General features: G+C 37.1%; 1 long non-coding RNA gene across 1 annotated transcript in view; it reads right to left on the reverse strand.

Annotated features, from left to right (window-relative positions):
• Positions 1-12,637: 12,637 nt before the first annotated feature.
• Positions 12,638-25,946, reverse strand: part of LOC109027947 (uncharacterized) — a 135,648-nt gene continuing 122,339 nt past the window's right edge. Inside the window, exon 3 of the long non-coding RNA XR_002006987.4 lies at positions 12,638-24,008. This is a non-coding gene — a long non-coding RNA (uncharacterized lncRNA). The remainder of the gene's footprint in view (positions 24,009-25,946) is intronic.

Below are 25,946 nucleotides of genomic sequence, written 5' to 3' on the forward strand. Positions count from 1 at the left end.
TTTCTCCATTCTGGCAATGACAGTTCATTTTCTCCAGGCTTAGGCAAGGCCTCTCTGATTCTGTGTCTGGCCCCTCCCACCCATCTTACAGGTGTGCCTTCCCTGCAGCAAACACTCCCACCCAGGCAGTTTTTGCTGCAGGGCAGGATCTGACAGTAAAGAGGGAGCTCAAAGGAAGTCCCAAGAGGAGAAAAGAGAAGACAGGCAAAGGAAGGGCAAGCAGACTCAGGGATAACACTCTGCTTTGAGGCTACCTACATCTTTCCCAGAGATCTGTTTGTGTCTTCCTTTTAAACTTTTATTTTAAGTTCAGGGATACAAGTGTAGGTTTGTTATATAGGTAAATTTGTATCATTACAGATCATTTTGTCACCCAGGTATTAAGCCTAGTACTCATTAGTTATTTTTCCAAATCTTCTACCTCCTCCCACCCTCTAAAGGCCCTATATGTGGTGTTCTCGTCTACGTGTTCTCATCATTTAGCTCCCACTTATAAGTGAGAACATGACATATTTGGTTTTCTGCTCCTGCGTTAGCTTGCTAAGGATGATGGCCTTTAGCTCTATCCGTTTCCCTGCAAAGAACATGATCTCATTCTTTTTTATGGCTGCATAGTATTCTACGGTGTATATGTACCACATTTTCTTTATCCAGTCAATCATTGATGGGCATTTGGGTTGATTCTGTCTTTGCTATTATGAATGGTGCTGCAGTGAACATGTGTGTGCATGTATCTTTATAAAAGAATGATTTACATTCCTTTGGGTATATACCCAGTAATGGGATTGCTGGGTCAAATGATATTTCTGCCTTTAGGTCTTTGAGGAGTCACCCTACTGTCTTCCACAACAGTTGAACTAATTTACACTCCCACCAACAGTGTATCAGCATTCCTTTTTCTCTACGACCGCACAAGCATCTGTTATTTTTTGACTTTTTAGTAATAGCCATTCTGACTGGTGTGAGATGCTATCTCATTGTGGTTTTGATTTTCATTTCTCTAATGATCAGTGACGCTGAGCTTTTTTTCATGATTATTGGCTGCATGTATGTCTTCTTTTGAGAAGTGTCTATTCATGTCTTAGGTCCCTTTTTCTTGTAAATTTGTTTCTTATAGGTGCTGGATATTAGACTTTTTTCAGATGCATAGTTGGCAAAAATTTTTTCCCATTCTGTAGGTTGTCTGTTCACTCTGTTGATAGTTTCCTTTGCTGTGCAGAAGCTCTTTAGTTTAATTAGATCCAATTTGTTAAATTTTGCTTCTGTTGCAGTTGCTTTTGGTGTCTACATCATAAAATCTTTACCTGTTCCATAATGGTATTTCCTAGGTTATCTTCCAGGGTTTTTATAGTTTTTGGTTTTACATTTAATTTTTTAATCCATTTTGAGTTGATTTTCGTATATGGTGTAAGAAAGGGGTCCAGTTTCAGTCTTCTGCATATGGCTTGCCCGTTATCCCAGCACAATTGATTGAGTAGGGAATCCTTTCCTCATTGCTTTTATAAGGAATGTTATATATGATCAGAAGTTGTTAAGTGTGCAGCCCTATTTATGGTTTCTCTATTCTCTTCCACTGGTCTATTTGTCTGTTTCTGTACCAGTACCATGCTGTTTTGGCTACTGTAGCCCTGTAATATAGTTTGAAGTCAGGTAGACTGATGCCTCCAGCTTTGTTCTTTTTGCTTGGGATTGCCTTGGCTATCTGGGATCTTTTTTGGTTCCATATGAATTTTAAAATAGTTTTTTCTTTTTCTGCAAAGAATGTCAATGGTAGTTTAATAGGAATAGCATTGAATTGATAAATTGCTTTGGGTAGTATGACCATTTTTAAGGATATTGATTCTTTCTATCCATGAGCATGGAATGTCTTTCCATTTGTTTGTGTTACTGGAGATCTATTTGAAGGTTGGAATCCCCAAATAAAAATCTCCACTACTTCATAAAGACATGCATTGAAATAACTCTAGTAATGCTGAACAGAAACGTAACATTTCTTTGGGAAAAATAAAAGTATTCAAAGAAAACTTATTCTGTAATCTGTAAGTAAGCAAGGGACCAGGAACACATCTTACAATCCATCTCCATTAGTTATCTTTTGCTGCCTAGCAAATTACTGAACTTAGTAGCTTAATACAATAAGCATTTATTACCTCACAGTTTCTGTGGGTCAGAAAGTTAGGAGCAGATTAGCTAGATGATTTTCTATTAGAGTTTGTCATCAGGTTGCCAAACAGGCATCAGCCAAGATTGTAGTCATCTGAAGGCTTAATTGGGGCTGGAGGGTTTGCTTCCAAGATGGTTGACTCTGATAGCTATTGGCAGGAAGCCTACATTCCTTGCCCTGTGGGTTTCTCCACACAGTTATTTGAGAATTCTCATAGCACTGGTTTTCCCCAAAGTGGTTAATCCAAGAAAAAGACCAGAAAGAATGTCACTATGCCTTTTATGATCTAGTCTTGGAAGTCTAACAACATTAATTTTACCACATTGTATTTGTTAGAAGTCACTAAGTTCAGCCACACTCCAAGTGAGGGAAACTAGCCTCTACCTTTTGAAGAAAGCCATATCAAAGCATCTGTGGACATTTTCTAAAACAACCACACTGGCTCTAATTAGAAGTTGAAGAAATGGTGAGTTGTAGTGTCAGTCCAGTGAAAAAGAATTGGAACAGACCAGATATTTGGAATGGAGTGTCAAGGTTGGAAATTAAAAGTTCACACATTTTTGAGCAAATACTGAGAACAAGTGTTCATACCAATCTCTGGAGAGACATGAGACTATGAAATGAGACTGTAAAGGCTAATTTTGCGGTGGGGAAGACCAATCTTTCTCCTTAGGTGTGGCAGCAACAGGAGAGACAAACCTGCAAAAGGCCATTCCTGAAAGGAAAAAGAACACTGTGCTTCCTACCAGATACTGATCCACAAGAAAGAAGTCTCTGCCCTACAGAACAAACATGCAGTGTCAGGCAATATGGGGAAACGGTGGACTGACAAGCCTAAGATGTGGTCAATTGTAATAAAAGTTTGCCAGAAGCAGCTCAGAATTTGAACTCTGTAGCAAATATGCCGTTCTAATCCTTCCCTTCCCCCTTCTTTATGATTTAATACTTGGCAAGAGAAAGGTCACTTGACAATATTTATTAGCTCATTAACTGTAAGTGTCCTTGCTGCCATGGGGGATATTTTTTATAACAATTCTATTCTGTTCTGCAAGCTACACTGCAGGTGTCTCTCCATTGTGTAAATGAAATGGTGAGCACTAGCTTTCTACTGACATCCCAAATCCCTAACTAAGTATTACTTTTTTTTCCAGCTGATGAAAAGGAACATGATCAGACTGAGTCAGGCTTGGCTAACTTACATCAGGCCAACCATGCAAATATTAGTGTTGCCTGAACATGGGCACTATTTCTAAGATGATGAGCTTGGGCTATCTCATTTCCCCTTCTCAGACCCCTATCCCCAAGGAAAGGGAAAAAGAAGAGAATAAACATGGATTTTATGCCAGATACTATATTATCACCCTTATAAATATAATTGAATTAAAGTCTACCAACAGTTCTATTAAACAAGAAATGTTGGCCACTATTAAAACAGATGAGGAAACTGAGTCTCTGAAAAGTTAATATGCTACATCACAAAGCTGATGGGTGGAGAATCTGGGATTCAAACCTAAATCCATGCTTTTTCTTTTTTCTTTTTTTTTTTCTCTTGAGATAGTCTCGCTTTGTCACTCAAGCTGGAGTGCAATAGTGCGATCTGGGCTTACTGCAGTCTCAGCCTCCTGGACTGAAGCAATCCTCCCATCTCAGCCTCCTGAGTAACTGAGACTACAGATGTGTCCCACCACACCCGGCTAATTTTTGTATTTTTTGTAGAGATGGTGTTTTGCCATGTTGCCCAGGTTAGTCTCAAAGTCCTGGGCTTACATGCTTTTTCAAACACAATATTATGTTAAAAAAAATAGTAAAGAGGCCGGGCACGGTGTCTTATGCCTGTAATCCCAGCACCTTGGGAGGTGGAGGCAGGTGGGTCACCTGAAGTCAGGAGTTCGAGACCAGTGTGGCCAACATGGTGAAACCCTGTCTCTACTAAAAATATATAAAAAATAAATTAGCCAGACACAGTGGCACAGGCCTGTAGTCCCAGCTACTCAGGAGACTGAGGCTGGAGTATTGCTTGAACCTGGGAGGCGGAGGTTGCAGTGAGCCGAGTTTGTGCCACTGCACTCCAGCCTGGGCGACAGTGCAGTGATATGGCTTTCTTCAAAAGGTAGAGGCTAGTTTCCCTCACTTGGAGTGTGGCTGAACTTAGTGACTCCGTCTCAAAAAAAAAAAAAGTATTCTCAAACATCACACAATTTTTTGTTTGCTTTCTGAAAAAAATGAGAGCTTGGTTTTACATGATTCAGTAGTAGCCAGAGAATAAAATGTTGCTGGACCTCCGATGAGAAAAAATTTACTTAAGATGAGGGATGTTGATTTTTTAAAAATTAACAAAATATTTTAATTGTTTTCAAATATACATTGGATCATAATTTAGTTCTGATCTGTTTTCTTTTATTGGGAGGGGGGTAGTCTATATGCCTACCAGCTCTAATTGGTAGCGATATAATGCCCATTGACCAAAAAATACTTGATAATATTATTCATTTATTTATCCCCTGCATTCACACTCTACCCCTGGTTTAACTCCTAATCATTTAACTCAAGTGTCAACTTCCCTGAGAAGGTTAGTTTCCCTCTCATAGTATGATGTATATACAGTCTTTTTGTTTTGTACGAATCACCCTACACTTTATAATGAGATAATTATTAGGCACCTATAGTCTGTAACAATATTTCACATCCTGTCTAATGTTGGGGGCCACTGCTTTGGTGATATTTGAATCTAGGACTCATGGCACGATGACAAAAGTAGAACACTAGGGGATGAATTTATCAAAGATCAAGTCAGTCTCTCTCTTCCCCCTCCTTGCATCTCTCCTCCTCCTCCTTCCCCTCTCTCTCTTAAACTTTCTCAGATGGGGGAATCAGTAAAACATCCCATTGCGTTGCTATGGGATGAAGGACTTCTGAAGTTCATTCATGTATGTCTGATTTGGAATGGACATTGACTTTATATGACATCGATCCATAACTAGGGCCCTGGTAAACTTTTGAAGAAAATGCTGTCCGTCGGAAGAGAGATTTGCCAACATTTGGAAACCATCCCATAGGACATGGAACTGAGAGTTCATTTCTTGTAAGTTGAGCAGAAAGTGTTTGGTAGAAGAGTATGATTAACCATGACAGGCCAATTGGTTAAACTTTTCATCATTTTTAAACTTTAAAATTAATGCCTATTTAGAATGGATCTAGCTATTCCAGAAGGTAAGAATATAGCATATTTAAATAGAATCATCACAGAATGTTAAAGTCTTTCCAGGACCTTGAAATAACTTCATTTTATATAATTAACTGATTCCCCTACTTATCCTATTCCTTTTGATTGGAATGTTGTGGAATCACTTTAAAAAAAAAGCATTAAAGATTATTTATCTAACTTTACTGATAGGAGCTCAAAAAGGACGGTTTTGCTTTGCATTACTCCATCTTTATGATCAAAGAGGATGTAATGAGCCCAGCTGAACAGACAGGAAAATAGCTTGTTATTCAGAACCAGCCCTGAGGTTGTGGGGATGGTAGAAAAGCAGAGAGGAAATGGGGTGCTAATGATATTAGGGACAGTGGTTCTTCAGGGGAAAGCATTTATTTTACACGTTTCAGGAGAATTATGGAGATAATTAATATTGGCAGCCGTGTTCATTTTGTGCAGGGAGGACTTTAAACAGCAGCTGACTAGATGCCAGCAGATGTGAGAGTAATAGGCCTTTGGATTTAAAATGCTGCTACAGTCACACAAGGGAGAATGAAGAGTTCTTCTTGTTCAGCGGATGTTCAGTACCAGCAGCTATAGCTTTATAAATTACCAGCTGTTATTTTTTCCTTCAGAGTTCCTCAGATTGCCTTTTAGAATTTTTCTTCGTTTCTGAAGCAACGTGTCCCACAGCCAGAAAGACCATATGTCCTGGAAGTTTGAGAGCAGTTCTGATTTAAAATAATCTATCCTGTCATGTACCCCCCGCAGGTTAGACTGTGTGACCAATTTGGGGTTCAGAAAGCATGGTCACCACAGACTCAGCCATTCCAGATGAACGCTTGCATTCCATCAACTCTCAGACAGTTTGATCATCGAGTGCTTGCTGCAGCACCCCCTCCGGCTTGGACCCCGTGCACGTTGTTACCAAGCAAAAGAAACAAGCAGAAAAAGAAGGGCATTGCTCTCCTACAATATTATAGGAATACTATTCTGTATAATTTTTAAAATGTAGACAAATAGTTTTTTAAACTACACAATGCATATTGTAGAAAAGTTAGAAAATATAACAAAGCAAATAAAATAAAAACACCCTGACCCTACCAGTTACAGATAATTACTATTTAATATTTCAATGTACATATATGATAGTCCTTTTTAAAATAAATGTGATCCTAATGTCTGTATACAGGTTTGTCACCACATTTTGCATTTAGCAATGAACTAGGAACATCTTTCTACATCTTTAAGTATTATTAACATCAGCATTTTAATTGCTGCCTAGTACTCTGTAGTAAGAATATACAGTGAGTTACTTTAAGTCCTTGAATGTTATTTCGACCCCTTATTATTTACAATGCTGGGGGGAGGCACAGTTTTCTTTACCTAAAGTATGTGGGTGGTGATATGTGACTTTGTCCTGCAGAAATCTGCAGATCTTCCTGAAAGGTGCCAGGAATCATGGCGTGCTATAATGGAGGTTAGTCTAGTCCTTATATGTGCACATGCATCAAGGACATGCTAGTACATCTCACTTTAATCTTTCCTATCATTTTCTGTTCGCTTCTCTTGTGTGTTTCAAGGGTTCTCTGATGTCCAGACCAACTTTCTTGATCATCACATTGCCATTATTTTTTGGCTGGCTGTGGCATGCATTGTTCTGAGGTCAGGCTATGGCTGAGACTGTCTGGATTACATTTTCGGGTGGTGCATCACACACCATGTCAGCTCCCTGGCTCCCACTAACAAGACTTTAAAGAGATTTTTAAAAAGGCTCAGAAAGTTTCTTGGATATCAAACAGCCCTTATAAAAATAACATTTTTATGACTTAAAATGTAAATGAATCAGAAACATACGGATTAAATTTCCTTTGAAATGCCCAAGGGTTTAAAAACCGAGAGAAGAGCACTTGCAAAATGAGTTAAACTAAGTTTTGCCAAAAATAAAACACTTGAAAAATTGTTTGGGATGTTTTACAGATCCCTAGGTGCTCATGGGTCCTCTATTCTCTATTTGAAAAGTACTTCAATTTTTAAAATTTAGGTCACTTAATAAAATGCAGTTAGAACTAGTTCAATGGGCATTTGGCTCTGTAGTTAAGGAAATGGTATTAAAAAGTCAAATTTAGATGAAGTGTACTTGAAATATGCCTACTACTTCAGTATCTTGCAATTTCCTCCTCTAGCTGCGATCATACCCTTCCCATGTGAAAGGTGCACCATGAGAGCTTTTACTACGTTGGGAAAAGATTGATAGTATCTGTCAAACAAGTACAAATTAACACCGCTCTCCCACTTTTCCTTCTAAGGCAGTTGCTCCAGTATTTCCCTACTCTTCTATCTTAGGTCAGTATCCATAGAAATGGAGCCTAGGACAGGTATCCTTGCATAAGTGATTTATTAAGGAAGTACTCTCAGGAGAAATCTGGAAGGAGAAGAAACAGATAAGGCAAGAGCAGAAGCTGAGCAAGATGTGGTTTCAGTTGAAGTCCAGCCTCAGCCTGATCCCACAGGGAACTATGAAGCAGGACAGCACCACAGAGTTGTCCCTCCTTGAGGCATATCCCAGGATGTATAAGTCAGTCATTAGCTGTCAGCTGTCCCTGGATAAAAAGACATAATTTCCCTGGCATTTGGAAGACGGATGCAATAGACATATAAAGGGGATCTGGGCAGAGCATGAACAGTGTCCACTACATCCCTGTTTCTCAAAGCCTTGAAGACATCTTTAATTCCTCCCTACCTCCATGCTTCCCCTCTATTCAATGAGACTTCAAATTCTTTTTTTTTTTTTTTTTTTTTTTTTTTTTGCAATTAACCTGCATTGATCTTCTTCGTGTATTTCCCACTGCAGTCATGTTAGCCTGGACTTTCACCTCTGATAGTTGGATTTTCCTACCCAGTTCCCAAAAGAATTCCCAGTTTAGAATATCCCCTACATAGCTTCATTATTGTCTCTAAACATCATTTTCAGATGCCTAAGGATCAATTGTAATTCTTAAATATCTAAGAGAACATTTCTCAATTTTTTTTTTAAGATAAAGCATGCCTTTAAGGCTGGGCGTGGTGGCTCACACCTGTAATCCCAGCACTTTGGGAGGCCAAAGCAGGGGGATCACCTGAGGTCAGGTGTTCAAGACTAGCCTGGCCAACATGGTGAAACCCCATCTCTACAAAAATATAAAAATTAGCTGGGCATGGTGGTGAGCACCTGTAATCCCAGCTACTCTGGAGGCTGAGGGGGGAGAATTGCTTGAACTCTGGAGGCAGAGTTTGCAGTGGGCTAAGGTTGTGCCGTTGCACTTCAGCTTGGGTGACAGCATGAGACTCTGTCTCAAAAAAACAAAAAAAATAAATAAATAAACTAAAAAACCCTTTGAATCATAGTGTTCTCTTTGGAGTTCCATTAAAGATTAACATATTAAATTTGAAAATGATACTGTTTTGCTGTATCTGATATTACACTTAAGTAGATTATAATATGGAAAAATAATGCTTAAGAAAAAAACAATTTGAAAAGCATCAAATTTACCAGTTAATTAAACTAAAATTTTGTTAAAGCACTTAGACTACTACCTGATAGGAGTAAGTGCTTAATAAATACTGGTAATACTATCACTGTTGTTGCAACAGTCTTATAACTGATCTCTATGGTTATACTTTTGTCATCCTTTAATGGTTTCACACACACAAACCAGCGTGATCATGTTTAAACCCAAATATTACTGCTTTGCTTGTATCGCTTCCCAATTCATTTACAATAAAATCCAATCTTTACCTTAACCTATGAGACACCGAACAACCTTGTCCTACTCATGTCTCCAACCTCAGCTCCAGCCACTGCCCAACACAAGCTTCTAGCATATGGACTTTCTTATGTTCCTTGTACATCAATCTCTTCCCTGCCTCAGGGCCTTTGTATCTCTTTCCTCCACTTAGAAAAGTCGTCTCTTTTCACCCCTCCTTGCACGACTGGCTCCATATTTAGGTCTCAGCTTAAATGTTTATTTCTCAGAAAGCCTTTTCTGATGGCCTCATTTATTCATTCAACAAGTATTTACTAAGCACTGACAACAGTCTCCCTTAACTGCTGTTTTGCTTTCCATGATTTCAGTTATCTGCAGTCAACTGTGTTCTAAAAATATCAAATGAAAAATTCCAGAAATAATTGGTAAGTCTTAAATTGCACACCATTCTGAGTGGCGTAATGAAACCTTGCACTGTTCTGTTTCATCCTGCCTGGGACGTGAGTTATCCCTTTGTCTAGCATATCCATGCTATGTATGCTACTTACTGTTAGTCACTTAGTAGCTTTCTTGGTTATCAGATCAACAACAAAACAGTATACAGCTGTTCCTCGACTTATCATGGGGTTACATTCTGATAAACCTATCGTAAGTTGAAAATATCATAAGTCAAAATTATATTTAGTAGACCTGCTAATATCATAACTTAGTCTAGCTTACCTTAAATGGCTCAGAACACTTATGTTAGCCTACAGTTGGGCAAAATCATCTCATAGAAAGCTTATTTTATGCTAAAGTATAGAATACCTCACATAATTTATTGGATCCTGTAACTGCAAGTAAAAAATAATGATCATCTCAATAGATGTAGAAAAAGCTTTCAATAAAATCCAACATCCCTTCATGATAAAAAAAAAAAGACCCTCAATTGACTAGGCATTAAAGGAACATACCTCAAAATAATGAGTCATCTATATCAGACCCACAGCCAATATCATACTGAATGGGCAAAAGCTGGAGGAATTCCCCTTGAGAACTGGAAAAATACAAGGATGCCCACTCTCACCACTCCCGTTTAACATAGTACTGGAAGTCCCAGCCAGAGTAATCAGGCAAGAGAAAGAAATACAAGGCATTCAGGTAGGAAAAGAAGTAGTCAAACTATTTCTCTTCACTGACAATATGATCATATATCTAGAAAACCCTAAAGACTTCTAGAACTATTATAATAAATTAGGTTTCAGGACACAAAATCAATGCATAAAAATCAATAGCATTTCTATACACCAATAACATCCAGGCAGAGAGTCAAATCAAGAACACAATCCCATTTACAATAGCCACAAAGAAAATGAAATACCTAGTAATACAGCTAACCAGAGTTGAAAGATCTCTACAAGGAGAACTACAAAACACTGCCAAAAGGAATCATAGATAACACAAATAACTGGAAAAACATTCTATGCTCATGAGTAGGAAGAATCAATATCTTTAGAATGCCTATATTGCCCAAGGCAATCTACAGATTGAATGCTATTCCTATCAGACTACCAATATCGTTTTTCACAGAATTGGAAAATTTTCTAAGATTCATATGAAACCAAAATGCCTGAATAGCTAAGGCAATCCTAAGCAAAAAGAACAAAACCAGAGGCATCACACTGTTCAACTTCAAACAATACTACAAGTCTACAGTAACCAAATCAGCATGGTACTGGCACAAAAACAGACACATAGACCAATGGAATGGAATAGAAAACTCAGCAATGAAGCTACACACACACAACCATCTGATCTTCAATAAAGGTGACAATAACAAACAATGGGGAAAGAACTCCCAATTCAACAAATGATGCTAGGATAACTGGCTAGCCACATGCAGAATAATAAAACTGAATATTTCCCTTTCACCATATGCAAAAATTAACTCAAGATGGACTAAAGATTTAAATTTAAGACCTCAAACTATAAAAATGCTAGAAAAATACCTAGGAAATACCCTTCTTGACATCAGCCTTGGCAAATAATTTTTGGCTAAGCCCCCAAAAGCAACTGCAACAAAAACAAAAATGGACAAGTGGGATCTAATTAAAGAGCTTTCGCACAGCAAAAGAAACTATGAAGAGTAAACAGATGCTTGCAGAATAGAAGAAAATATTCACAAACAATGCATCTGACAAAGGTCTGATATCTAGAATCTATAAAGAACTTAAGCAAAAACCAAATAACCCCAGGAAAAAATGGTCAAAGAACATGAAAAGACACTCTCAAAAGAAGTGTCAAACAAGAATGAAAAAATGGTACATCATTATCAGAAATGCAAATCAAACCACAATGAGATACCATCTCATACCACTTAGAATAGATATTATTTAATTATTTTTATTTCATAGCTTTTGAGGTACAAGTGGTTTTTGGTTACATGAATGAATTATATAGTGGTGAATTCTGAGATTTTGGTGCACCTGTCACCAGAGTAGTATACATTGTACCCAATATGTAGTTTTTTAATCTCACACCTCCCTTCCCACCCTCCTTCCCACTCTCCCACTTCTGAGTCTCCAAAGTCCATTACAACACTCTGTATGCCTTTTGGTACTCATAGCTTAGCTTATAAATGAGAACATATGGTGTTTTGTTTTCCATTCCTGAGTTACTTCACTTAGCATAATAGCCTGGAGCTCCATCCAAGTTGTTGCAAAATACATTTCATTCTTTTTTTATGGTTGAGTAGTATTCCATGGTGGGTATATTCTACATTTTATGTACTCATTGGTTGATGGGCACTTGGGTTGACTCCATACCTTTGCAACTATGAATCGAGCTGCAATAACATGTGTGCATGTGTCTTTTTCATATAATGACTTATTTTCCTTTGGATAGGTAGCCAGTAATGGGATTGCTGGATCAAATGATAAATATGCTTTGAGTTCTTTAATGAATCTGATAGTACCTATCAGGTACTATGCTCACTACCTGGGTGACAGGATCTGTACCCCAGACCTCAGCATCATGTAACAAACCTGCACATGTACTCCATGTAGCCAAAAGTTGAAATTCAAAAAATGAATGGTTGTATAGGTCCTTAAAGTACAGTTTCTATTGAATGCATACGCTTTTACCATTGTAAAGTTGAAAAATCTTAATTTGAACCATTATAATTGGGGACTGTCTGTATATAGGGTTTGGTATCATGTGTAATTTAGGCATCCATTGTAGGTCTTGGAACATATCCTCTGTGGATAAGGGGGGAGGGAACTACTGTACTGTGTGCCAGGCATTATTTCAGTCCCAGAAAAAATGAGTAGAAACCATTACAATAAAAACACAGCAGTCCCTATTCTCATAGAGCTTACATATGAGAGAGCAAAAATCAAAAGTTAGCTGATCATATGTGTGTGTATGAGAAAAGTGAGAAGGAGAGGAAGAGTGCTGAAATAACGATTGTTAATTTTAATAGAGTGGTCAGAAAAGGCTTCTTAAATTTACCTGAAATAGAGCTAAAAGTCCTATGTAGCTATATATTCTGCATTTTGTTCTTTTGTAATTTTAATTTTATTTTAAGTTCTGGAATACATGTGCAGGATGTGAAGGTTTGTTACATAGGTAAACGTGTGCCATGGTGGTGCTCTGCATCTATCAATCCATCACCTAAGTATTAAGCCCTGCAAGCATTAGCTATTTACCCCATTGTTCTTCCTCCCCACAACCACCCAACAGGCCCCAGTGTGTGTTGTTCCCCTCCCTGTGTCATGTGTTCTCATTGTTCTGCTTCTACTTATAAGTGAGAACATGCAGTGTTTGGTTTTCTGTTCCTGTGTTAGTTTGCTGAGGTTAATGGCTTTCAGCTCCATCCATGTCTCTGCAAAGGACATGACCTCTTTCCTTTTTATAGCTGCATACTATTCCACGGTGTATATGCACCACATTTTCTTTACCCAGTCTATCACTGATGGGCATTTGGGTTGATTTCATGTCTTTGCTATTGTTAACAGTACTGCAGTGAACATATGCATGCATGTATCTTTATAATAGAAAGATTTGTATTCCTTTGGATATATACCCAGTAATGGAATTGCTGGGTCAAATGGTATTTCTCATTCTAGGTCTTTGAAAAATTGTCTTCCACAATGAACTAATCTACATTTCCGCCAATAGTGTAAAAGCATTCCTATTTCTCCACAGCCTCTCCAGCATCTGTTGTTTCTGGACTTTTTAATCACCATTCTGATTGGCATGAGATGGTATCTCATTGTGGTTTTAATTTTCATTTCTCTAATGATCAGTGATGTTGAGCTTTTTTTCATGTTTGTTGGCCACATAAATGTCTTCTTTTGAGAAGTGTCTGTTCATGTTCTTTGCCCAATTTTAATGGGGTTGTTTGTTTTCTTCTTAAGTTCCTTGTAGAGATTCTGGATATTAGACCTGTGTCAGGTGGCTAGATTGCAAAAATCTTCCATTCTGTAGGTTGTCTGTGCACTCTCATAGTTTCTTTTGCTGTGCAGAAGTTCTGTAGTTTAATTAGATTCCATTTGTCAATTTTTGCTTTTGTTGCAATTGCTTTTGGTGTTTTAGTCATGATATCTTTGCCCATGCCTATGTCCTGAATGGTATTGCCTAGGTTTTCTTCTAGGGTTTTCATAGTTTTGGGTTTTACATTTAAGTCTTTCTCTTAATTTTTGTACAAGGTGTAAGGAAGGGGTCCAGTTTCAATTTTCTGCATATGGCTAGCCAGTTCTCCCAGCACCATTTATTAAATAGGAAATCATTTCCCACTGCCTGTTTTTGTCAGGTTTGTCGAAGATCAGATGGTTGTAGGTGTATGGTCTTATTTTTGAGTTCTCTATTCTATTCCATTGATCTATGTGTCTGTTTTTGTACCTGTACCATGCTGTTTTGGTTACTGTAGCCTTGTAGTATAGTTTGAGGCTAGGTAGCTTATGATTGTCTTGGCTAAATGGGCTCCTCTTTGGTTCCATATAAAATTTGAAGTAGTTTTTCTAATTCTGTGAAGAATATCAATGGTAGTTTGATGGGAATAGCATTGAATCTACAAATTACCTTGGGCAGTATGGCCATTTTCACAATATTAATTCTTCCTATCCATGAGGATGGAATGTTTTTCCATTTGTTTGTGTTCTCTCTGATTTCCTTGAGCAGTAGTTTGTAGTTCTCCTTGAAGAGGTCCTCCACATCTTCTGTTAGCTGTATTCCTAGATATTTTATTCTCTTTGCAGCAATTGTGAATGGGAATTCATTCATGATTTGGCTCTCTGCTTGTCTATTGTTGGTGTATAGGAATGCTTGCAATTTTTGCACATTGATTTTGTATCCTGAGACATTGCTGAAGTTGCTTATCAGCTTAAGAAGCTTTCAGGCTGTGACAGTGGGATTGTCTAGATATAGGATTATGTCATCTGCAAACGGAGAGAGTTTGACTTCCTCTCTTCCTATACAAATACACTTTATTTTTCTCTTGCCTGATTGCCCTGACCAGAACTTTCAATACTGTGTTGAATAGAAGTACTGAGAGAGGCCATCCTTATCTTGTACTGGTTTCCAAGGGGAATGCTTCTAGCTTTTGCCCATTCAGTATGACATTGGCTGTTGGTTTGTCATAAATGGCTGTTATTTTGTGGTATGCTCCATCAATACCTAGTTTATTGAGAGTTTTTAACATGAAGGAAAGTTGGAAATTTTATTGAAGGCTTTTTCTACATTTAAAAAGACAGACAATCTGGTGGTTTTTTGTCTTTCTGTTTATGTGATGAATTATGTTTGATTTGCATATGTTGAACCAGCCTTGCATCCCAGGGATGAAGCTGACTTGATTGTAGTGGATAAGCTTTTTGATGTGCTGCTAGATTCAGTTTTCCCGTATTTTATTGAAGATTTTTGCACTGATGGCCTGAAGTTTTCTTTTCTTTCTTGTATCTCTGCCAGGTTTTGGTATTAGGATGATTCTGTCCTCATAAAATGAGTTAGGGAGATATCCCTCCTTTTCAATTGTTTGGAATAGTTTCAGAAGAAATGGTACCAGCTCCTTTGTGTACCTCTGGTAGAATTCAGCTATAAATCCATCTGGTCCTGGGCTTTTTTTTTTTTTTTTTTTTTTTGGTTGTTGTTGTTAGGCTATTTACTACTGCCTCAGTTTCAGAACTTGCTATTGGTCTATTCAGGGATTCAAGTTCTTCCTGATTCAGTCTTGGGAGTATGTATGTGTCCAGGAATTCATCCATTTCTTCTAGATTTTCGAGGTTATTTGCATAGAGGTGCTTACAATATTCTCTGATGGTTGGTTGTATTTCTGTGGAGTCAGTGGTTAGGTGCCCTTTATCATTTTTTATTGTGTCTATTTAATTCTTCTCTCTTTTCTTCTTTATTAGTCTAGCTAGTTGTCTATTTTATTTTTTCAAAAAACCAGCTTCTGGATTCACTGATTTTTTTGAAGGGTTTTTTGTGTTGCTCTCTCTCCTTCAGTTCTGCTCTGATCTTATTTCTTGTCTTCTGCTAGCTTTGGGGTTTGCCTTGCTCTTGGTTCTCTAGTTCTTTTAGTTGTGATGTTAGGGTACTGATTTGAGATCTTTGTAGCTTTCTGATGTGGGTATTTAGTGCTATAAACTTCCCTCTTAACACTGCTTTAGCTGCATGCCAGAGATTCTGGTACATTGTCTTTTTGTTCCCATTGGTTTCAAATAACTTCTTGATTTCTGCCTTAATTTCATTATTTACCCGGAGTCATTCAGGAGCACATTGTTCAATTTCCACATAGTTGTGTGGTTTTGAATTTTGTAATCCTGAGTTCTAATTTGATTGTACTGTGATCTGAGAGACTGTTGACTTCAGTTCTTTTTCATTTGCTGAAGAGTGTTTTATTTCCAATTATGTGATCAATTTTAGAGTAAGTGTCATGTGGCGCTAAGAATAATATATATTCTCTAGTTTTTGGTTGGAGAGTTCTGTAGATATTAGGTCCACTTGATCCAGAGCTGAGTTCAAGTTCTGAATATCCTTGTTAATTTTGTCTTGATGATCTAATATGTTCTTTTGTATTTTCCCCCCTTAAAGCTATTTATTAAAATTAATAATTGTTTGAAATTTTTTCCTGATTTTTTGGGAGTGTGTTTTCCAATAGACACAATTCTCTCTTCATTGAATTTATAGTCTATCTTGTTTACTCACTATTATATTCCCAGCATGTAACATTGTACCTGATGCATAAAAATTACTCAATATGTAAAGTTGTTTATTATTAATGAACCAAAAATTAGAAATTAGAAAGTAACTCTTGAATGCAATCTATTATACTAGAGTAAAATGAAATGTTATATGTGAAAGTACTTTTTGTCATGACAAAAGCTTAAAAGGACAAAGTTAAATTGTAATGAAATGCTGCCTCAAATAATTTTGAGTAAGATATATGGCATAAATAAAAGGCGAACATCTGGGGGACCATCTTAGCAGTATGGTACATTCCATTATATTGCAACAGAGAGCAGAAGTGGAGCTGTATTCTACCTCCAAACTCCGATCTCTATATCCCCTTTGACATTCCTCAAAACATAAAAGGAGTACCCACCAAATCTTTATATCTATCTCTCCTTCCCTATGAATGCCTAAGATGCTGAGAAGATATGCACAATGATTCATTAAGACCATTTGATGTGGATGGATGGGAATAAAACGAATTGAATTCCTTGTTAATTATTGAATAATAGGTCAATTGGTAAATTAGAAGATTTTCCACTTTTGCGGACAATTACCTCTATGTCTGGCATTAAACATCCCGTTGTCCTGGGCCTTATACTTCTGACAGCCTCACTGTACTCTCTAGCTGAGCTCTTCTCCACAGGGCAGAGTGGTGGGGCCAAAGAGATCTTTGTTCACTCAGAGAACTTACCATGCCTTTCATGGTCTGGGCCCTGGATCCTCAGAATTCTTTGCCCAAAACAGCCCTGGCTTCACTTCTGGGCATGTGCAGGCTCTTCACAAAGCTCTACTTCCAAAGAGCAGATCCCAAAGCTGATATGCCTATTCCAAAACCCAAGGAAGGGTGGCCTAAGATTGGCTCCTTGTGAGATGAATACAGAGCTCAATGGCTAGGGTGTCCACATACATGTTTGTGAGGTCCCTTGTAGTACAAGATAGAACACAGGAAGGAAACAGAAGGGACAGCTGCCAGCTGAAGTCTGGGGTGTGGGCAAAAGGGGATCAGCTCTCTCAACGCTGCCATATTCTGGCTGAGGATTTGAGAGAATCTATAGGAATTTCTGCAGGGAATTCTGTTTGAATCTGGCCTTCTAACCTGGAATGGGTGATATAAGCAGAGTTGGGAGGTCTGCGCAAGTTGTAAACAGGAATTGGTTGGCTTGGCTTCAGGGTTTCACTGCTCATAGTGTGTGTCTCCTTCTATACCCTTGAGTAGATCCCATAAATGTCAGGGCCAGGCCTGTCCACTTCCCAGTGTCAGACCAAACACCTAATTCTTTTTCAAATTTTCCATTGAATGAAGAGAAATTGTGAAGACTGACAATAACTCAATCCAGTAGAAACATATCTTAGAAAAAATAAAACTATGAGGCACATTCAAGGCTCGAAAACCCATGAGGTTTCCCTATGAGGTTGCCCTATCTTTGTAATATCAGTCTGTAGCTGGAGAGAACCACCACTCCCAAGGGTCCTGGGAGTGTCACACCCAGTGCTTGTGAGTGGGGTGTGCCCCATGAAGATATCATTTCTCACAAAAATCTGTAACCCCTCTGAGGTTAATGTTGTAGGCCCTTTTCCTAGACTGTTATTATTTCCAGGGAGAGACTTGAGAATTATACTAATAGTAGGATGCTAGTGGGTATTTTCTAAGTAAGGCCAAGAGGGCAATCAGGAAGCTGCAGGTCAAGAAGTCAAGGGATGTACAGTGTCTTGTCGATTATTCTAGTGAATGTATTTAGAGAGAATAGTTACGAATTTACTTAGATTGAGGAAAAATGATTAAGCAAGTTAAATTCCAGGTGAAGTGGGAAATTTCAGTTTGGTCTGTGCTCTGCTAGAGACTTGAGATGTGTGCAATGTCATCATTTTATTTCATGTTTCATTGATAGCTAACAATATTAGACATCTCATAATGTTTATTCACCATATGTACTTCCCCTTTTGCAAACTATCTGTCCATGTGTTTGTCTACTGATACATTGGGGCACTAGGGTATTTCTTAGTGTTTTGTAATTTTTGTTCATCTTTTATAATACACAGGTTTTACATTTTATCAATTTACAATATAGATTTTAGGGGATTGTGATTTATGTTGTACAAAATCTGCATATTACTTAGGACAAAAATAATCCTTAGCCAGATTTTGTCTTTTACTCAAGTGTATGCTATGTAATGTTTAATCCTTTTTAAAAATTAAACCTTTTTATTTTGCAATCATTGCAGACACATAATCAGTAAGAAACAATAGAGAGATCCTGGGCACCATTTATGCAGTTTTCCTCAATAACATTTTGCAAAACTGTGGAACCATAGTCCAACCAGAGTATTGACATTGATAGAACATACAGAATGTTTCAATCACCATAAGGATCCCTCAGGTTGCCTTTTTATATCCCCAACTCCTATCTCTGACCCATAACCCCTCACCCCTAACAACCACTAATCTGTTCATTTCTATACTTTTGTCAGTTCAAGAATGTTATACAAATGGAATTACATAGTACGTAATCTTTTGGGATTGGCTTTTTCTGATGCAGCATAATTCTCCAAAGATTCATTCAGGTTGTTCTGTATATTAGTAGTGTTTTCCTTGAGATTTTCTAGGTAGACAATCAGCTTTTTCAAATAAAATTTAATTTCTTCCTTTTTTTACCTGTCTTTTATTTCCCTTTATTGCCTAATTGCACTTCATAGAACTTTGAGCACTATGTTGAATAAGCGTCATTAGGGATGATACCCTCACCTTATTCTCAAGCTCAGGAAGAAAACATTCAATCATTCAGCATTAAGAATTATGTTAGCTGAAAGTTTCTTGTAGGTGTCCTTTAATTCCTATTTTTCAGAGCATTTTTACATAAATGAGTGTTGAATTTTGTCAAATCCTTTTTCTGCATTAATTTTATGACATTTCTTCATTAGCTATTAATATTTGCACTACATTGATTGATTTTTAAATATTGAGCCAGTCTTCCATTCTTGGATTAAGTCTTACTGGGTCGTGGTATAAAATTCTCATGTATTACTGAATTCTATGTCATATTGTGAAACATTTTTTGTGTCTATGTTCAGGAGATATTGGTCTGTGGTTTTTTGTTATGCTGTTATTCATTACCCAAGTATTTTTATCATTTTTATTTTGAAATTTAATATGCAGCGGTCTATAATTTTATCAATTTGCAGTATACATTTCAGTATCAGGGTATTTACTAGCTCCTTAAAATGAATTAGAAAATACCCCCTTCTATTTTCTCAAAGAGACTGTATAGAATTGCTGTCAAATCTTTATGAATGTGGTGGAATTCTGAAGGAAACAATTTGGCTCTGGAGACTTTCTTTTTAGGAATTTTTAAATAATGAGTTTAATTTTTTTTTTTAGTACTTATAAGGCTATTCCAATAATCTATTTTATATTGGGTAAGCTGTTTTATATTGGGTAAGCTGTAGTAGTTTGTGTTTTCTAGGGAAATGATCTATTTTGTCTAAATTGTCAGATTCATGTCTGTACAGTTCATAGTATCTACTTATTCTTTTGATGTTTGCAGTATTGATAGCGATATCCCATTTCATCTCTGGTATAGGTAAGTCCTTTTTTTTTTTTTGACGGTCTTGCTTGAGGTTTGTCAATTAATTGATCTTTTCTAATAACCAGCTCTTTGTTTTATTCTTTAAAGTGTTTATATGTTTTCAATTTCATTGAGTTCTACTCTTTGTTATTGCATCTTTCTGCTGGCATTGGGTCTATTTTTCCTTCTTTTTTTAGGTTTTTGAGGTGGAAGCTTAGGTTACTGGTTGAAGACTTTTCTTTACTAGAGCATGCATTTAGTGCTATATATTTTCCCATCAGTTCTGCTTTATGTGTCTCACAAATTTTATGTTGTTTTCATTTTCATTCAGTTCAGTGCATTTTTAAAATTTCTTTTGAGATTTCCTCTATGACCATGGGTTATAAAACTATTGTTGTTCAGTTTTCAAGTGTTTGGTGATTTTCCCATTATCATTATTATTTATTTCTAGTTTGGTTCTTTTGTGGTTGGAGAAAGTACTTGTAGTATTTCAGTTCTTTTAAATTTGTTGAGGCTTGTTTTATGGCTCAGGGTCTATCTTTATATGTGTGTTCTGTGAGCACTTGGAGAACATGTATTCTGCTGTTGGAATGTTCTATAATTATCAACTAGATCCTATTGTCTCATGTTGTTGAGTTCTTTCATATTCTTACTGGTTTTCTGTCCAGTTCTATCAATTGTTGAGTGAGGGGTGATAAAGGCCCCAACTATAATGAATGGATTTATCTGTTTCTCCTTTTAGATCTATCAGTTTCACTTCATACATTTTCCAGCTTTGTTGTTTGCTTCATGCACATTTATGATTGCTATGTTCTTTTGGTAAATCGACTATTTCATTATATAATGTCTCTCTCTGATAATTTCCTTAGTTCTGAAGCTGACTTTAATGTTATTAATATGGCCATTCCTGCTCTTTTGGATGGTTTACATAATATACTATTTTATTCCTTTTAATTTCAACCTGACTATGGCATTGTCTTCAAAGTGAGTTTATGATAAACAGCATATAGTGTGTCATGTTTTTAAATTCACTCCGTCAATCTTTATATTTTAACTGGTTTTTCTAGTAACCACATTAGACACATAATTTATCATAGTCTATTGGTATGTCATATTAGTGGTTATCTCATGCTCCTTTACTCCCCTCATTTATAACATCACTGTCTTAAATCTTTCCTCTACATACACATCAGATAATGTTATGATTTTTGCTTCAATCGTAAGTCATAATTTAGAAAATTCAAGAGGAGAAATTAAACTTAGTGTACTGACCTACATTTTGCTTACCATATTCATTGTTTCTAACTGAAATTTCAAGATTCCTTATCAATTTCCTTCGTGTCTGGAGAATGTTAGCCATTCTTTTAGGGAGATAAGCTGACAACAAATTCTTAATTTAAAAAAAGTCTGTGCGTGTCCTGATTTCCCCTTTATTCCTGAAAGATATTTTCACTGAGTAGAGCATTTTGTATTGACAGTTGATTTATTTCAGCACTTGAAAAATATCTGTTACTTCCTCATGGTCCCCACAGTTTCTGATGAGAAATCTTCTGTCGTTCAAATTGCTTTTACCATATAGAAAGTGTGTCATTTTTTTTCTTGCTGCTTTCCAGATTTTTCTTTTTCTTCCTTAATCAGAAGTTTAATTACTATGTTTCTTGGTGTGAGTGTCTTTGGTTTATCCTGTTTAAGGTTTGCCCAGCTTCTCAAATTGTAGGTTTAAATCTTTGCAAAATGTGAGAAGATTTTAAGCCATTATTTAAGTACTTTTTCATTCTTTTCTCTTTCCTGGAATCCAATGACATAAATATTTGCTCTTTAGCACAGGGTCTTGTTCATTTTTTCTAGTCTATTCTAATTTCCTGTAAACTACTTCTTTCCTCAGTCTTTTCCATTCTGTTGTTGAGTCCATCCACGGAGCTTTGCATTTCAGTTATGGTATCTTTTAGTTCTATAATTTCTCTTTGATTATTATTTATATATTTTATTTCTTAGCTTTATAGCATTTTTTCATTTGTCTCAAGCATGTTTATAATCACTTGCAGTAGTACTTTTATTATAGCTGCTTTAAAATCTTTGTCAGATGATTCTAACAACTTTGTTGTCTCAGTGTTAGCATCTATTAATTGTCTTTTTTTCATTTAGTTTGAGATCTTGTCCATTGATAACAAATAACTTTTGACTGTATCTTTGACAGTTTGTAATATGAGACTCTGGTTATTATATAAAGCTTCAGCCTGGAGTGATGACTCATACCTGTAATCCCAGCCCTCCGGGAGGTCAAGGTGGGAGGCTCACTTGAGCCCAGGAGTTCCAGACCAGCCTGGGCAACACAGGAAGACCCCATCTCTAGAAAAAATGTTAATGTTAGCTATGTGTGGTGGTGCACATCTGTGGTCTCAGCTACATAAGAGGCTGAGGTGGGAGGATTGCTTGAGCCCAGGAGGTTGAGGCTGCAGTGAGACCTGATGAGGCCGCTGTACTCCAGCTTGGGTGACAGAATAAGACCCTGTCTCCAAAAATATGTATAAAGAAAGAAAGAAATAAGCTTTTACTTCAGCTGGCTTTTTTTTTTGACATTGCTCAGCAGGGAAAAGTGAGGCCCTACTTTATTACTGCCAGAGAGAGGTAGAAGTTTAGGTTGCCCTTTGGCCTTCCTGTAGAGGGGTCTACTCATTACTTCTGGGCAGGGTACAAGTCCTGGTCCTCACATGGTCTCCACTAACACCGTGGTGGGGGTGGCCTCACTACTGAGGAGTAATGCCAAACATTCTGACTCTGCATGGAGCTTCTTTGACACCAGAGAGTAAAGAAGGGAAGGAATACCTCATTAATGCCAGGTAGGTGTTGAAATCTAGGCTTTCCATGTGGTCTCTCTGAAAATAGCAGGTACGGACTCTTTACTTCTGGAGGGGAATCAACATTACAGCTCCTTATTTAGCCTTCTGTGACACTATCCCAGCAGGGGTATTGGAGTAGCTTGTCGCAACCTCTTGAGGTGAAAGTCTGGACTTTCCACTTAGTTTTTACTGATGTGGATTGGGTGATGGCTCACTTTACTTTTTTTGGTAGTGTTTGGCTGGGGTAGGTTGTCTGAAGGTTTTCTGTCTTGCTGGGCTGCCGTACTGTAGTTCTTTGGCTAGAGAGAGCAGACTTTTATTGGGGCTGGTTTCTGGTCTATGTATATTGACATTTTGGGGTTGTTACCTTCTTCAGCTCTAGAGTGGGAAAGCACAGAAAGCAGAAAAGCACTGCAGTGTGGTCCAGAACCTGTCCCTCCCATTGAAAGCTGCAGCTTCTAATCTTTTGACCATGAAGACTCTTGTTTATTGTCCTTTCTGCTTTGGTATCTGTGCATTTCTGTTGAATTTGTGAGCAGTTCTCTAACACCACTGGCAGTGGAATACTTTTCCATTGTGCTTTCTGATTATGAGATATGAGATATTATGGGATATGAGACAAAAAAAAATCACAAATGTAACTCACCACCATATTATTCCTTACGTTGTGAAGTCTGTAGCTTACTTGCCTTCTCTTCATCTTTCAGAGACTCCTTCTGTTTGTTCTGTATGTAACGTCCAAGCTTGTTGTAATTAGAGGGAGGAATGGGAAGAAGCGCATCTAATTCAGACTCCCTGAAGTGAAAGTCCTTAAAGCTTCTTTTATTGCTCTCATTTGGTTTGTAGGTATTTTATTTTCATTTTATAGGTGCCACATGGTTCATGTTATGTTCATTCTTAAGTTTATAAATACTCATGTATATAGTTACTATTTTTAAGTCTAATGTACGTAGGATCTAAAACACTTAAATTCTCCATCGTTTCTCAATTTCTCTTAACCTGCAGGGAGAGTCCCAAGAAGCATATATATGTATGAAAAACATTCCAGATAGCATCACATTTTATTACTAATTGCAGTTTTTGATTCCACAACCCTGTATAACTTAGCATTCTGGTGAATTGGACCCGAACATCTGTGAATCTTAAAAATAGTGGTTGACTCATTATGACTTCCTTATGCATAGGATTAAGAACAGAGATCCTGGAATCAGACAGCCTGGCTTCCACACTCTAGCTGGGTGACCATGACATTGAAGAAGTTCCTGAATGTTCCAGTGTCAGTTTATTCACCTACAAAATGAAAATAATATGAGTATTAACTGAAGAGAAATCTGCTGTCATACAAATAGTTTTTGTTTTCCCTGTAGGTAAGGGGAATCTAAGATCATTTTATTCCGGTTGCTTTCTGTATTTTTTCTTTGTCTTTAGTTTTCAGAAGTTTAATTACATTGTGTCTTGATTTGGATTTCTTTGGTTAAACCTGTGTAGGGTTCACCTAGCTTCTTAAACTTACAGGGTTAAGTCTACAGTAAGGCTAAGTATATTAATATGTATGTAGCATTTACAACAGTGTCCACCTCATAAGAACCATTATGTGTTAACGATTAGTATTACCACTGCCTTCCCTCAAGGCAGCACAGAAAGAAGAAAAGTGCTGCATTGTGGTACAAAACCTCCTCCCATTGAAAGCTACCTCTTCTAATCTTTTGACCATGAGGACTCCTGTTTATTGTTCTTTCTGCTTTGGTATCTGTGCATTTCTCTTGAATATGTGAGCAGTTCCCTAACACCATAGGCACTGGAATACTTTTCCATTGTGCTTTCTAACTGGTTATTATTATACTAATAAAGATCATACCTTCGTATCTTTGTAATTGTAGTATGTAATTGTAGTAAGGTGCACTGCTTTCTTAGGCATTCTAGGAGCTTTTGTGTGTGTGTGTGTGTGTGTTTGCATTTCCAGGTAGTCAATTATTTTCTAGGTAAATTATAATTCCAGTCACTATATCTTTTACTTCAGTTACACTGCTCAGGACTTGAAAAATGTGATTTTCTTTGCTCTCTTTGTTTTCATTTTTCTTTTTCTGAGACACACATAAGTGTCTTGCTCTGTCACCCAGGCTGGAATGCAGTGGTGTGAACATAGCTCACTACAGCCTTGACATCCTGGGCTCAAATGATCATCCCACCTCAGCCTCTTACCTTGCACAGCTAGTGCTTATTGTTGTTGTAGAGACAGGGTCTCACTATTTTCCCTAAGCTGTTCTTCAACTCCTGGGCTCATGTGATCCTCCCACCTCGGCCTCCCAAAGCACTGGGATTATAGGCATGAGCCACCATGCCCAGCCTGTTTTGATTTCTTATACAGGTAAAACATTCATCCTCTAATTTCCATGTCAACAACTTCTCTGTCACAATGTCTTTTCTCCCTACGCTCTGCATTCAGGCATCTCATTAATTATTTATTTTTTACTGCCTTCAACCTTTTTATTGATAATTTTATTGCTGTGTAAACATCTCAATATTTTTAGACACTGATGCTCCTTTATTATAGAGTTGGGATGAGCAGAGAAGATAAACCAAATATTTTCTTATCTTCTTCTGGTCTATCTGCATAGGTAAAGAAAAGTCTAGGGCATTTCTTTGATTTTTTGGGGGCTACAATCAACACAATTTCTATTTATATTTTTTCTTTTATTGTATTTTTTAATATGTATTTTTATGGTCTTTTAAAGGAAATTTAAAGATGGTGGATCAGGTATAACTGGTGTGCTACCATTTTAACATAGATATCTATCAAGGGACATCACCCTATAACTGTTACTCATGTGTGAACTTGAGTATGTACTTCTTTGAACTCAAGTTTCATCATATTTAAAATAGGAGAGGAAGAGAGTGTTAAAATTATGTTTTCCAGTTGCAAAAATTATGTTTTCCAGTTGCAAACATAATCTTTATGTTTGTACTCATAGGAATGTTTAAATTGTGAGGTAGAGATAATGAAATTTAACAAATGAAGATGATTAAAAAATACATATATTTAGCCCAGATTCAGGCAATTGATTATCAAAAACTCCACTCAAAAATAAATGCCTGTGTAAGGTATAACAATTCTGATACCACTGCACATCTATCTTGGAATTGAACAATTAAGTAAATATGTGGTGAATGGAAACATCTAGGCTTCTCATTACTGGGGTGAGAGTTTACAGGTAAGCAAGGGGAAGA

This window comes from Gorilla gorilla, chromosome 7 (assembly GCF_029281585.2).
Source record: "Gorilla gorilla gorilla isolate KB3781 chromosome 7, NHGRI_mGorGor1-v2.1_pri, whole genome shotgun sequence".
NCBI classification, from domain to species: Eukaryota; Metazoa; Chordata; class Mammalia; order Primates; family Hominidae; genus Gorilla; species Gorilla gorilla.